General features: G+C 37.9%; 1 protein-coding gene across 2 annotated transcripts in view; it reads left to right on the forward strand.

The window, feature by feature from the left end:
- LOC132117376 (bifunctional heparan sulfate N-deacetylase/N-sulfotransferase 1-like) overlaps positions 1 to 16315 on the forward strand; it is a 97267-nt gene that overhangs the window by 23713 nt on the left and 57239 nt on the right. For both annotated transcript variants that reach the window (XM_059526636.1, XM_059526637.1), the window contains exon 2: positions 12516 to 12602. The gene's annotated coding sequence lies outside the window, so the exon portion shown is untranslated. The remainder of the gene's footprint in view (positions 1 to 12515; positions 12603 to 16315) is intronic.

Here is a 16315-nt window from a genome sequence, read left to right on the forward strand (position 1 = left end):
TGCTAAATTACCATAGGTCAGAGGTGATCACCTGATAAACCAGATCATCAGCGTGGATAATACAGGCTTCTTTTGAAGTTCGAGTTGAGATGACCAGCTCACGGTCATCTGCAGACCAGTTCCCATAATTCCTTCATGAGCCACTGCCATTAGCTAATAGAAATGGAGGATAGTTTGTCAAGGAGGCTGTTCAATGCAGCATGGAGTTCTCGTTTAGTAACTCTGTTCGGATGGTAATTGTTTCTCATGGGGACGTCTCTAAAAATGTATTTGCGTGGCTTCTCAGTGATGAAGTGTATGTGAATTTTGGAAGCACACTTCTCATGTAGTCAATCGTATATTCAACATTTATTTAAATATCCAATTGAACTCTTTCCATACCAGTTTTTTTTTAAGTTCCCCCAGTACTATAATGATACATTATGATATCTGTCTAACTATGACAACAAAATGCCTGTGAAAAGGTTCAAAACTGTTAGAAAGTCCAAACTGTTAGAAAACAGCACAAAAGTTCTGTAAATCAAATTTAACATGCTAAGGAAATGCTTTTATAGTTATTAAGTGTACACTTTTCTTTGTGTGTAAACAAATGGATTTAACTGCTTAACATCTTTATATATCCTATTATAAACCTGGTACATTTCAAAATTTACCTGGAAAGCTTTCTCAACCTTTCCTCTCCTCTCATCATAAAAACGGAGCCCCACACATGACATGCAGGGGGAAGAAAGCTATTCTCATTGCGTCTTTTGCGCGCTCATGTTTGTTATTTCAAATGTAGATGCACGGCACTGCAAGAATACTTCTGTGCTGCATTATGACTCTGACGGGGTTTTGTTTCATCGTCCATGCAATAGTTGCAGATTTATGTTTCTACCGGTCGGTGCCCACTACATAACTCGCACTTGTAATATCTGAGAGAGAGGGAGAGCATCCAGTTTTGTTGACATAAATCTGGACAGCGCTCTCTCTCACTCAATATGAGGGAAATCCACCTGCGATCCAAGCAGAGAGGTTAGGCTACTCATGAACTGAATATACGTTTTGCAATAATAATGTGATCGGTGCCTATGGTCCACAGCGATAGCTGTTCCCGGGCAGTATTTTTAAAAAATCTGTTTATCCTTCGGTTAACGTTAGGAAATGATGATTTATATGCTGTTTAATGCTTGCCAGACTTATATAATCTGAAAGTACACTATTAACATCAGTCAGTCAGTCAAGCTTTATAATAATCAAGTACTATTAAATAATATAACTTTTATATAATATAATATTTTTTAAATGTAGCGCGTATAACTGCAGCTGATAGAATGTGCGCTGTAGCACGATACTACGATATTTTCAAAAGCAGATCGTGGAGACATTTTTATTGTCCACGATCAAAAATCGTCAGATCGCATATCCCTACTGATAAATAAAAAAATCTATCATATCAGCTGATGATGGATATGATATAAATATTTCATGCATCCCAAGACTATACTCTTTCAAAGTTAAGTAAGGCATGTGTGCTGCATATTTATGTATGTATGCATTTATGCATGCCTCTAAAAAGTTCATGCTCTTCAAATATGCTTTGAGAATCTGTGGTTTGAAGTTCATGCCATCGCTGGGCAGCTATACATTACTGTCTGTTGAGCAATTGATTAAAATCCATCGGACCATTATCATCACACCACTTAGGATTAGGGCTGAAACGATTCCTCGAGTAACTCGATTACAACAAATGTGCAAGGCAAATTCCTCTGCCTCGAAGCCTCTTTTAATTTATTGTAAATCTCTCGTCAGGTTCTTTCGCAATGATTTTTTTTAATGTGACACAACGCGTTGACGTCACTTACAAAGCGGAAGGAGACAAAAGCGCTGCTTCCGAAATAACATACTGCAAGGAGTCAGCAGTGTTTTGATTTTAAGGGCGTGGGCAAAACGTAAAGAAAACGTAGTGGCGTGTGTCCATTGCAAGATAGAGCTGGCATACCACAACTAGGGCCCTGTGATTTCCGCGATGCAGAAAATGCGGAGGGATTTGCGAAATCCAGTTAAACGCGGAATGGCACGGAATTTGCCAAATTTTGAATGAATTAATCAAAAATAGGTCATTGCACTTACATCAAATCACGATATGGACTAATATCTGTAAATATTAAGCCGAAACAGTCTATTTAAATATGAATCCTGCATGTTCTGCGTGTCTCTGTTAATGAATGGAGCAGAAGCGCTTCTTCCTTTATTAACACACACTGAAGCGTGCGTGACGCTCGCGGTGATTTCAGCGTCTGCTGTCTCACTAAATAAGACGTGAACACATGAACAACATCTCCAGAACTGCTCTGACAGTCACTTCATGAGCATTTGACTGTTTGATTTGAGTAAAACTAGCGTCACATCACATACACAGAGCTGTAAAGGTACCTCAATCCGTCAAAATAAAAGTCCGGTTAAAGACTATTGTTCAACAGAATGTACATAGCCTACCACTAAAAAAAAAAAACTTTTTAAAGGTTTAATCACACAACATTTCTTCCATGTTTTATTTTTAATAGTAAATCCCCTTTGTTTACCATAAAGTTAAGTTAATTTTCAATAACTAAAAGATAAATTAAATTAATGTTTTATGTGTTTAATGTTTAATGTGCATCTCAGAAAATGCTTTATTTAAAACCCCAACTGAATGGCAATTAAATGCACTTAATTCATCTGTCAACTTTCTTGTCATTTTTCACAGTACAAGTATAGACAGAGAAACAATTGATAATAATTAAATGTTTATTTTTGATGTATGCATTGCATTCTATGCATTTAAAAAATAAAAAATAAAAATTCTAAAAAAGGAAACTTGGTTGTTCATTTTAAGAGGCCTGTGATGGTCACGGAGGGACCGCACGTTCAACATGGACTTTAATACGCACAAAACACACCGTTTGGTGATACAAAAGTTTATTGTAATTATTGATCAGAGAGTGAGTAAAATACCTGCAACCCTCAGGCCACACTCTCCACTGCAACAAACACAGACTATCTTCCATTACAAAGACATTCACATTTATACTGGTGGCCAGCACCATTACCACATGTGGAGGGACAAACTCACAGAAAACACTTTACACATGTTCCCTTAAATATACAGTCTGAAAGAAACATATTGGCATGATGTTCTACTTAAAAAATCTACTTTGATGTTATTAATTCGTTCACATTAAACAGGAAATAACAGCAACAACTCGGCCACGTTGCCCCTGAAACCCCCACGCTCAAGTAATACACGGTAGATTCCCACCCTAAGCGCAACCAATAATTCCTGCCATTGTTTCTTACCAGGACTCTAAAAATCACGGGACAAACGCTACATGGGAACAATACACATAGTTTACAGGTATTTCATTCACTCTCTGATCAATAATTACAATAAACTCTTGTATCACCAAACAGTCTCGGTGTGTGTTTGTGCGTATGTGTGCGTATTAACGTCCATTTTGAACGTACGGAGTCTTATTTTCTCTTGCATAATTAATATTGCACTTTAATTAAGCAAAAACACATTTTATCCGATTACTCGATTAATCGATGGAATTTTTGGTAGAATACTCGATTACTAAAATATTCGATAGCTACAGCCCTACTTGGGATGCATGGAGGATCACAACAGCCAAGCTTTTACTGTTCTAGCTTTATTTTTCACCACCCACAAGACAGGTGCTTGCTGTTTGTGAATGCCAGCAATGATGGGCGATTCTTGAGAGCTTAAGCTAAATTACTTTATGCCAAAAGACAAAGGAAAAAAAGTCCAAATTGAGGGGCGATCTACGGAAGATTGAAGAAGTAACCACTCACGTACCCCTTTTAGTCAGGGGAGGTTTTATTCATGGCAGTCTGGAGGTGGTTCTTCAGTTGAATTCCTCTCCAGAGATGTGCACCTACCTACAAAACCCTCCTACTGCGAAGCCGTTATTGGGTGAAAGTAAACAGTGAGCATATTCTTGATTCTTATGTGTGGCTCCCGAAAGAGAGTCCTGCTTGTCGGTTATGGTGAACTCTTCAAGGTTACAGCTTGTTTAGATGGTCTTGATCTACCACTTCTGCTTTAGAACATTAGGTATTAAAGGAATAGATCATCCAAATTAAAATTCACATCTTTTTGCAATCACATTCCCCTCTTTTCTCTTATTTCATGTTCTCTCATCTGTTCCTATCAAAGGTGGAAAAATAAAAGCAGTCTGTTTCTTGGCTGGTTTCTCTGCCTTTGATCACTCATTAATTCAAATTCATCTGCATGTTGTAATTCAATCTCATTGATGCAATTTTAAGCGTGGCTCTGGTTTTGTACAATAATCTAATTAGAAGAACTTCCCAGATATGTTAAACAGATTGAAATAAAAAATCCGCTTGATTTCATTGAAGGTACATGAAAGGGAAAATTAGGGAATGTCAAGCCCTTTAAAAGTAGTTTATATGACTTAATCCAAGTCTCTAGCTTTGTGTGAGAAACATTACAAAGATTTAATTATTGTTATATATAGGTATAAAAAAAAAGTTGCTACATTTGAGCGGTCGCGTGAAAAAAAAAAAAAGCTTTCAGAAGATTTGGGCTACATTACACAAATTGATGCAGTATAGATTTTAATAATTATGAAATATTGTTTATGATGCCCAAATGATTAGAACTGCTTATTTAATTATTAATGCACTGATGAAATATTTTAGTAAAATGTAAACATTTATCATTTTTCTGCTAACATTAATACATTCAGTATTTTTTTAATTTTAAACATTTAAATGTAAATAAGAAAACTGCTTTTAAAATGCATCCATTTTAAAATTGTATTTTTAGTAAAATGTAAACTTTTTTTTTTATTTAGCATATTTAATATTAAACATATTTAATACATATATTATCTTGCTTTTCTTTACCCTTTTGCCAAAATCTATTTACCATTTTATTATTTAATTTTTTTTTTTTTGTTACATTTTAAATATAAATAAGAAAACTTTTTAAATGTTTTTTTTTATGACAATTTGCCCATCCTTGTTCTTATGTTTATAATTTTGTTAATAATCATTTGTGAATATTTTTTTTTTTCCTTTTATTTTAAGTGGCGTTTCTAGTCCCCCATACTGGTTACTGTATGTTTGCATTAATGCAATGCAGGATCATGACAACTTTTATTTTTGGTGAAGAGTAGCCTACAGATGTCCCATGGGCTCGGAGCCAGTGTGAGAGAGTTACGGGTTTGCTGACAGACTGTCTTTTGACTCACTGGGCCACTGTTGCATTGTTGCTACATCTTGCATTCACTGATCATGCACATGTGTTTTTATGCCTTGCCAACTTTTGGTTTTCTGTGATGTACTGAACATTATTGTTGTGAACTCTGTTAACATTATCTGGCTGGCTGACATAGACCAGGTCTGGCGAAGTTGCAAGAATGACTTGTTATAGTCTTGAATGAAATGAGAATAGATGGGCCATAATTTACATCATAATGCAAACCTTTTGTATGGGGGGTTTCTTTGCTCCAGCATAATGCTCAGGAAGGGTGCTGCATCTCAGTGCGCTCATAAGCCCCCACCTGGGTTTGGGAAAGGACCTGGAGTCATGCCAGGGTCCGCCATGGAGAAGGCCAAGCCAGCGACGCATAGATCCAGAGCTGTCAGGGCTCCAGCTCCTGCTCCGTCAGCGTCTTCAGCTACTGATCCAGTCAGACAGCTGTGAGCTGCATTCCATCCCGGATTTAGGGGGTGAAAACCATTACTTCTCCACTGATATCCAAGATGGGTATCTTGAACCGAGAAAGATTGGACCAGCTCTGTGCAGTGACCCAAGACATAATGTTTACTAAACGTATTAATTCCATCTGTTCACATTCCTGTGGGTAGCTTTAAAGGTAAAACAGTTATTACCACACGCTGCCGAGTGAGAGATACCTCATGAATTTGAAGTTTGGTGGCTTTAATCCATGTCTGTTCACTTTGAGGTGTCTATATGCTTGTGTACTAAAACAGAAGTTTGCGAAATAAAACTGAGCATAACATATTACACATTGTAAAGAGAATTTCAAAAATACTTAAATAGTCTTGTTCTTTCATCTTTTTTTTGTTTTTACTTTGTTTTTCTTTGTTTTTTTTTCAGTATTTGTTTTTGTTTTGGGTTTTTTTTTTTTTGTTACAACTTGTTTTTTTCTTTTTCTATCTTTTTTTTTTTTTCTTTTTTTTCTGGATTTAGTTTTTTATTCTACTTTATCCTTTTATGTCATCGTTTCTTGCACCAGTTTAGCTTTGTCAGTTTTCCTATCTCGTTTTGACCATGAGAGGTAAAACAGAGTGTATTTTATGATTGGCTAAAATCTCTGCATGTGTAATTCGGTATGGCTGCATACCTCAAACCCTTTTTTTAAAGACACAAACCTTTTAAATGCAAAGTATTGAATGGTATAGAAACTCAATGCCTGGAGTTGCTGTCAGAGGTCCTCTTGTCACAGAATAATGAAACGTAATGGAAATCTCGCTGTGCTGTTGATGGAATATTGAAGTCGTAGCCCAGGGACAATGTTTGTGACATTTTGTCAGTTTTTAAATGATTTTCTGTCTGATGGAAAAAAGCATAAATGCCTTTTTCTGAAGGTAATACTTCACTGTTGTCATTGTAAAGAAAGATCTCTAGATAACAAAACCACCATAAAAGTTTTGAGCAGCTGTTTAGTGAATGCTTTTTCTGTTACGTCTTGGAATTTGTGCGTGCAGGGGAGCAGCGGAAATAGCTATATTGTGGTATGTGGTTCTGTAGTGATATCCTGGCTTCAGGGATATGAACTGTGATGAAGAGTAAAGCAACTTCTGTTTTGGGAAGAGGCACAAGAAAAGAGATGACGGGCTGAAGGCATGCATTTGATAAATTTACTTTAAATGTGTTGCCATTTTAGGAGGGTTTTGTCCTCCTCTCCATGTCTTCTACTCTGTTCTGTCTAAACTATCTTATGACAACAAATAATATTTGGAATATAGGGAGATTCAATTTGCAAAGCAATTTGATACTGATGGGTCAGTGACAAATAAGAGTGTTCAAGATAAAGAAACATTTTCCAAGTATAAAAATGAATGTGCAAAGTTTATAGAAAGGTTCTCTGCATTCATGTCGGTCTTTTTATAACATTTTCAGCAAAAATGTCTCTGAATGATTCTGGAAATGTTGTGTGGTTAAACCATAAAGTAATAATATTTATGACTTATATAATAATATTTATGAATATTTATAACTTTAAAAAAAAAATTATGATTAAGATGTGCACAGTATCATGTATTAAGTGTATGGAAAATATATACAGGTGCTGGTCATATAATTAAAATATCATCGAAAAGTTGATTTCACTAATTCCAAAAAGTGAAACTTGTATATTATATTCATTCATTACCACAGACGTAGATTTCAAATGTTTATTTCTTTTAATTTTGATGATTATAACTGACAACTAAAGAAAATCCCAAATTCAGTATCTCAGAAAATTAGAATATTGTGAAAAGGTTCAATATTGAAGACACCTGGTGCTACACTCTAATCAGCTTATTAACTCAAAACACCAGTGTAAAGTTTCCACAGTCAGTGATGGTTTGGGGTGCCATGTCATCTCCTGGTGTTGGTGCACTGTGTTTTCTGAGGTCCAAAGTCAAGTTTTAGAGCACTTCATGCTTCCTGCTGCTGACCAACTTTATGGAGATGAAGATTTCATTTTCCAACAAAGTGAAGTGAAGTGAAGTGACATTCAGCCAAGTATGGTGACCCATACTCAGAATTTGTGCTCTGCATTTAACCCATCCAAAGTGCACACACACAGAGCAGTGAACACACACACACACTGTGAGCACACACCCGGAGCAGTGGGCAGCCATTTATGCTGCGGCGCCCGGGGAGCAGTTGGGGGTTCGATGCCTTGCTCAAGGGCACCTAAGTCGTGGTGTTGAAGGTGGAGAGAGAACTGTACATGCACTCCCCCCACCCACAATTCCTGCCGGCCCGGGACTCAAACTCACAACCTTTCGATTGGGAGTCCGACTCTCTAACCATTAGGCCACGACTTCCAGGATATGCCAACAGGATATGCCAACAGGATATGCCAGACCCAAGAATGCAGAAAAGGCCACTATCAGAGCAACCTGGGCTCTCATAACACCTGAGCAGTGCCACACACTGATCGACTCCATGCCACGCCGCATTGCTGCAGTAATTCAGGCAAAAGGAGTCCCAACTAAGTATTGAGTGTTGTACATGCTCATACTTTTCATGTTCATACTTTTCAGTTGGCCAAGATTTCTAAAAATCCTTTCTTTGTATTGATCTTAAGTAATATTCTAATTTTCTGAGGTACTGAATTTGGGATTTTCTTTAGTTGTCAGTTATAATCATAAAAAATCAAATAAACATTTGAAATATATCAGTCTGTGTGTAATGAATGAATATATTAGTGAAATAAATCAACTTTTTGATGATATTCTTACTATATGTTGTCAGTTATAATCATAAAAAATCAAATAAACATTTGAAATATATCAGTTTGTGTGTAATGAATGAATATATTAGTGAAATAAATCAACTTTTTGATGATATTCTAACTATATGACCAGCACCTGTGTGTGTGTGTGTGTGTGTGTGTGTATATAATATATATATTTTTTAATTGTACTCACAATTTGAATATTTGTGCATGTACACTACAGCTACATTTTTTACTACATCTTAATCATTTTCTTAAAAAATAAAAATAAAATTAGGGCTGTGCGATTAATCAATCTAATTTTTTTTTTTTTGCTAATCGCAAAAGCCTGCGATGAGGACGTGATATTAGTCTGTTCCAGAGCATATGCATGACTGTCAGCCTTGAGTGACAGTCTTACCAATAGATTGAGGGCACCTCCGTTCTCCCCAATCAGCTCTGTTCTAATCAACTGCGTAAATGCCCAACATAAAAAAATAAACAAAGCAGGATAGAGACAGAGTGGGATTATGGCATCTACAGGGTCAGATCAATAGTTAGGTAAATTAAAACTAAAGAAAAACGTTATGTAACTTAAGCTTCGAAAAGACAGACAACGAACAAAAAAGATCATTTGCAAGAGCTGCGTCACAATGCATATCAAAGGCATCCCTTATTGAATGTTCGCTACAAAACAGCCTATGTCTCTGAATGCTTCTCATACTCGCTCCTCTCTGCCCCACGCGGCGTGAATGCCATGTCACGGACGAGCCGTTCACACTTGCCGCACTCACGCAGCCTGTTTTGTAACGCTTGGTTATATTCTCGCGTTGGCCCTACACCGCAAATCTCCACGAGCGGATCTGGCAGTATGGATGAGGCTTGACGCACACGTGCAATCTGCGTCGACTAGCGCCTGGCTCTGCGTTTAAAATGAATGTAAATTCAGCCTAACTGCTTGCTAATTTCACTTGGGTGAAAAGAAACATTCAGCACATTTTCCACTTGTTCTTAAAATCCCAAATACAATGTAACATGTAATACTTTAATAATTGACTAAAGAAATACAGTTCTTTAAATAAAAAATGTATCTTTCCAGTGAAATTCAGTAATTAAGTTAATTCTGTAAAAGTAGTTATACCATTATAATCTTGTCTGCTGAGAAAAAAAAAATAACCAAAAAGTTTCTTGTTCTGTCTGTGAGGGCTCGGGAACTCGTGAGCTCCCTTAATAACCCACGGATTTGCATTTGTCCAGAGAGCAAGCTTGCAGCAGTTGTTTGAGCCAGTGAAGAACGGCCTCAGCTGTTCAGACAGGCACCAGTGAAGTGTGAAGTTGTTGTTTTTGGCTCCCTTCCTTGTTCTCACCTACACTGTTTTGATTCACTTTTAAAGTGGCTCTTGCCAGCCGGATTCTTTCTGTCTGTGCCCTCGCCTGTCACCCCTCAGGACCAGTGACGGCACACGGTGCTGATTTTCTGCACTTCTGATTGTAATCCGCCACTCAAGACCTCTCCATGCGAGCCTATATTATATATATTATATATATTTTTTTAGAGGAACTGGTTGGCAGGAATCCAGAGCTGCCACAGTGTCATTGCCAATCCCTTGGTGACTCCAAGCCAACTGCTCGGATTCAGCACTTTTCCCCTCCCGCTGCTGTAATGTTGCCTTGCTAAGATAATGTATCTTTTTCGAGATAAAGCGCACGTCTCAGCACTAACATTGATGTGAAGTTACCTCCATTTGTGAGAGTTCCTTGTTCTCGTTTTCTCCTGTCAGGGGCTACAATGCCTACTGTAGCTCATGCATGAAAGCTCAATTTAAAGAGTTTTTGCAGGCCGCGAGTTCCCTGACTCCTCCGGTAGGAACCGGATAAATTGACCTGTGGTTGCCTGAGCCATGGAGCATCAAAACAGGACAAATTCTGCTTGAATTATTCATATAATATATCTTGAAGCAGCACACTGACTTGCTTTTTGGGGGCAGTAACTGGATTTAGATACTCTAAATGATGTCTTAATGCACTCTCTAGCTTCAGCCAGGCAGTGAACAGCAGTGACTCACCCATGCTGTTAGTTAGTTAATCTTCTTATGGAGTGGCATGGTTATTTAAAGGGGTAGTTGTCATCATTTACTCACCCTCTTGCCGCTTCAAACCGGTTATGACTAATTTTCTTCTGAAAAAGATAATTTGTATATAAAACTTCCATTGCATGGACAGAAACACTCACATACACACACACACACACACACACACACACACTGAAACAAATATCCTATGTTCCACAGAAAATCGGAAGTCATACAGATTTGAAACATGAACGTTAGAAATTTTTGGTACCTGTCTCTAGGTTTGGCAAGAGACTGAACGACTAAATGCATACAAACTGAATAAATGCAGTGTTTTAATGATATGGCAAAAATATTGTATTATATTTTTCTTTAGGCAGGATCGTGATCCAAAATCTGATCATGATTCTGTTTTTTGTTCGTTTTAAGTTATTGAGCAGTGCTGCAGGCCTGCATGGTAATAAAACAACAAAAAAGACTGTTTAACAGCCATTCGCAATCTATTATCAACATATCGCACAACCCTAGTTTTAACTACTTTACATGTGGAACATCTGTGGATGAATCCAAATCTTAATAAAATTGCAATGTGAACATACAGAAAGCAAGATTTCGGATATCAATCGAAGGAAACCGCTTAATGTGAAACTTTAATCTTTTAATAGCCTATGTTTTATTAATAATGTGTGTACCGAATTTAATCTCATATCATTTTTATGTCAAGTTTTTGATTAATAGCAGCTTTCTATGGGGGAGAAAAGCATTATTGTCTTTCCATTTGGATTATGGTACTGTTATCTTAGAAGTAGATTATTATGATAATCATCTAAAATCATATACAATTGTTATCTGTGATTAATATAGGTTGTGAGTGGTTTTTGTTTTAGGATATAAAGCCACGTTAACGTCTGCACACCATACTAAAGAAGCTCAAAAAAGGCGTAATGAAATAAGACACCAGATTTTGACTGTTCTAGAGACATGATTTGACATTTTTACTTTTTGTCTTAAGTTATGTTACAACGTTTTAATAATTGGTTTCCTTAAAAGTTTAAAATTCATACACTTTTTACATTCAGAAATGCATTTTATTGTTTAAGTAAATATAGTGTCGAAATCGTGATTCAAATCGAAATCGCAATATTAATGAAACAAATATCGCACATAGGTTATCATGCAGCACTAGTCTACAGAGCAGAATGATATGATTTTATAATATGAAAGATAATTTGATGTTGCAAATGTATCTGAAAAATAAAGAAGAAAACCAAGTGGGCTGCTTGGGGAAAAGCTTTCAATCCAAGTTGTCCTGAACATGAGACGTGCTTCAAATGAACCCATAAACTGTGAAGTTTAAAGTGACTGGCCCTTCTGCCTGTGTTGTTTAATACCATTAAGACCAGTTTTCTTCAGCGTATAAATTACAACTTAGGCTTGTAAGCTTGTCAGTAAATGTTAGGAAGTCAGCGAGTATTCCCATTTGGCACAAAGGCTCGTCCTGGCACCAATGAGTCTCTATGAACATTTTAATAGTTGGAGCACAATATAATAAGAGTGCAGTAATTGACTAAAGTATAATTTTTTCTAAACCATTTTGCATCCAAAAGTGGAAGTGCTTTAAATATTTTGCCCCATAAACTGCAGTGCAGGTAGTGTGTTAAAGCAGTATTGACAGAGCCAATGTTTAGTCAGTAAACTACAGTTTAATAATTTTTTTTTTAAATGGTGTTTTCCCCGGCTGTACCGGAAACATAGCAATCTGTATGAATTTCAAAACAGGTGTATATACAGAAATGTCCCTATTTAATACTTTAAATCTGTCCAGCTTCTTTAATTGAATGAATCTAAGCAAGGCCTGTTTTTCTGCAGAAAACTTGGGTGGTAATCTGTCAGAAACCCACCAGCGTGTCCCTTATACTTTCCCCTGCTTGCTCCTGTTATTGCTTTGTTAATCGATGTGCTCTGATTCGTTTCGCAGGAATGCCTACAGCGTCTCGGAAGACTCACCTGCAGATCCCGAGCCACTTTTGATGAGATTCTGGGAGGTCCACACCGTCAACCAGAGGTAGAATGGGAGCCGGTCAGGGTTTATTGCTTTACCAGTTGGAACGTTGTTGTGTGGCCTTGCTGTTTCTTGTAATTTTCTTGCACCAGCTGCTTGCCTGTCAAAGGACAAAACACAGAGTAAACACATTTTAAAGACTTCTGACTTCGTAGCATTAATAGTGTCATGAATAGTCAATTTGCAACTTATAGGGGCAGTATTTAATTTAACTCGCCCAAAAGTGACACAAATCTGTAATTATTCACTCATAATTTTTTGTTTCTAACCAGATATTGTGAGGACAGATATTTTTGAACGTCAGTGGAGTTCAAAACAACATTTTAATTCAGGTCTTCTAAATTTTGAAAGACTTTTTAATTTTAGTATCGACTTCCTATTCCTATTCAAAGCAAAACGCAAAAATATGATAATTAAAAAAAAAAAAAAAAATATATATATATATATATATATATATATATATATAAATAAATAAATATATAAACTTTTTATCACTAAAAATAAAACCAATGCCATTCTTTATACTTATTTACAATTGTGTTGAAAGTTTTTCTACAAGTACTATAACGATGAAAAACAGTAAACAAGTTTCACCCAAATTTAATTTGTCTTTTAATTATTGAAATTTAAACACATTTAATTTTTTGTTAAATGAAGGGGATTTGCTATTAAAATTAAAACATGGAAGAAATATTGTGTGATTTATTTCTTAAAAAAATACAGTTTATAATTTTTTTCAACAGTAGTAGCAGTATCACATACATTCTACTAAATAGTAATATTTCTAGCACAATGTCCTCATTGAGATGCTAAAATTACTGCAAGCGTCATGCACTTCAGTCTATGTAGTAAACAAACCCGCACGTCTCTACCATTCATTCATTCACACAGAGCCGCGCAGAACATGCAGGATTCATATTACAACCAACTTTTGCGGCTTAACATTTACAGATACTGGTCCATATTGAGATTTGATTTGATTAATTTATGCTAACTTTGACAAATTCCTTGACTGTCCATATTAAAATGTAAGTTTCATTTTCATGACTGGATTTTGAGATTCCGTCCGCTTTTTCTGCTTCACGGAAATCATAGCGCTGTATGCGTCAAGAACCGGGTTGACCGGGTACTCTGTACCACCGGTACTTAAAGAAACCTGGTACCATGACATTTTCATTTTTTTAGTACCGACTTGTTACCGAAGTACTGGGTCTTTTGACAACACTACTCCTAACGAACTGGGTTTTGGCCAGATTTTGTTTAAAATGATGGTGCACCAGTCCGTTCTTTGACTTGACTGGAATTACATCAGACCTGGTCATGCTCCATTATTCTTTTAATAACAATGGCAAATTGCCACATATTCTGGCTATGGTTTGTTAGTAGGTATATAATGGGATGTCTATAGAGGCCTGTATTTAATTATTGCGTTGCGACAGGGTTTGAAGCATCATGTATGAAGCGTTTCCCTTTTATATTCAGAGAGAGGCAAAAAAGTACACAAGTCTCACTGATGGCAGTTACCAGTGTTTCTGATCAGCCAAAGATTTGGAGAAGAGCCCGACTGTATCCGTCACACGGTTCACATTCCTGCCTGTGGGAATGCATGAAAAATGAACACTTGGATTCCTTAACAAATTGAAATTCTGCCAGTGTGTTGCTTTGCTGTAAACTGTATTTGATCATTTAGGTTAAAATGCCTCAAATAGTCACTGCTAAACATTTTCAGATGTTATGCTGTTGTAACATACCTGCACATACAGTCTCATACAGCTGTGTGCTTGGTGCCTGATGGTGATGTTTATGGGCATCATTGATCTTTACATCAACTCCTCTTTTGTTTTTCACCATATGGAAGTGAAGGTTGAAGATGAATTTGAGTAAACTTTCATAAATAATTGAGAGCAATTGGCAGAAGTGAATTATTTATAGGTGAAAAAGGCATCGCTCTAGATGCGTCGTGATGGGCTAACATGAGCTTGTCTTAGTTTACTGAAGCACAGACGTGTTATTTCCTCTCATTAAGAAAATGTGATTTTGCTAGATAGAGCAAGTGGAGTACTTGCGATTATGTTTGAGCTGTATGCTGTATCCTTTTTATTTGAAGATGGAACATCAGATTTCAGATCAGAATTTTAGTCAATTATTTTGGTGCTTTCAACACCTTGTTCCCCACAATTCCGTTTCCTTTTTTTTTTTTTTTTTTAAATGTGAGGTGTGAACAGTTTTCAAAGAGGTTCCCTGAACACATACTCCCCTTTCATTAGTCGATCAACAATATAGTTCTGCCCCTTGAGGAAATGCCGTTGGTTCAGCTAATGTTAAAGTGGGAACATAGTCTCTGCACATTTATCCCAAACAGGAAAGTGTACTACTTCAGTATTTTGCTCTTTTATTTGTCATAAAGTCTTACATTTACCATCATAAAACCTACAGAAGCCCTGAAAAATATACCGTATTTTCCGCACTATAAGGCGAACTTAAAAGCCTTTAATTTTCTCAAAAAAACGTCAGTGCGCCTTATAATCAGGAGCGCCTTATATATGGATCAAGTGTCACAGTGTCTGGGTTGTGTTCCCTGGGTTTCCACTAGGTGTCCTCCTTTCTCACGGTGTCTGTCTCCTTATCACTTCCTGTTCCCTTATTTGGTCACCTTCCTCCTGTTGAGTAATTGATTGTTCCCCACCTGTCTCCTGTTCCCTCATTATCCTTCTGTGTATTTATACCCGGTCTGTCTGAGTCTGTGTTACGGAGTCCTTGTTTAATGTTCCTTGTTGAATGTTCAGTCATGTCCGTCAGTTCTTGCCCTTGCCTTGTCCTCTTGTTTGGTTTATGTTATGTTTGGATATTCTGGTTTTGACCCTGCCTGGACTGTTTACCCCTTTGGATTACCCTTCAAATAAAGGACTTACCTGCAATTGGTTTCCTCTCCTGTGTTATCTGTAACACCGTACGTGACAGAAGGACTCCGTCATGCAAGGAACCAGCGGTATGTCTTTTTCCCGTTCCCCAGCCAGGATGGCGGAGCGGAGGGCGAAGTATCTGAAGTTGATCGCCCTCCGCCAAGAGGGCAATGAGGTGGGTGCCCTGGCACAGGTGTTCTGGTCCCTGGCCGAGGGCATGGGATACAATGATGCAGCCCTTAAAGATTATTTTAACAGCGGGCTGGATGATCCAGTTTCTCAGGAGGAGATGGCGCATTTAGAAACTTTGGAGTTCTGCGAGTTTGTGTACTATTTGCAGCATCGGCTTCTGTGGGATGCCCCAGCCACTCCTGTCTCTTCCGGCGGGGTGGTCGTCAGCCCAGCACCACTGCCCAGGATGGCAACCAGCCAAGCGCCACAACCCAAGATGGCCGCCAGTCCAGCACCACTGCCCAGGATGGCTACCAGCCAAGCGCCACAGCCCAAGATGGTCGTCAGCCCAGCGCCACAGCACAAGATGGCCGTCAGTCCAGCGCCACAGCACAGGATGGCCGCTAACCCAGCGCCAAAGCCCAAATTGGCCACCGGTCCAGTGCCACAGTACGAGATGGCCGCCAGCCCAGCGCCAATGCCCACATTGGCCACCGGTTCAGCGCCACAACCCCAGATGGCCGCCAGCCCAGCACCGCAGTACAAGATGGCCGCGTGTCCAGAGTCATGGCCCAAGATGGCTACTTGCCCAGCGCTGCTGCACAGGATGAGAGTCTCAGCTGACCCTCCGGAGTCGAGTCA

This window comes from Carassius carassius, chromosome 36, assembly GCF_963082965.1.
Source record: "Carassius carassius chromosome 36, fCarCar2.1, whole genome shotgun sequence".
NCBI classification, from domain to species: Eukaryota; Metazoa; Chordata; class Actinopteri; order Cypriniformes; family Cyprinidae; genus Carassius; species Carassius carassius.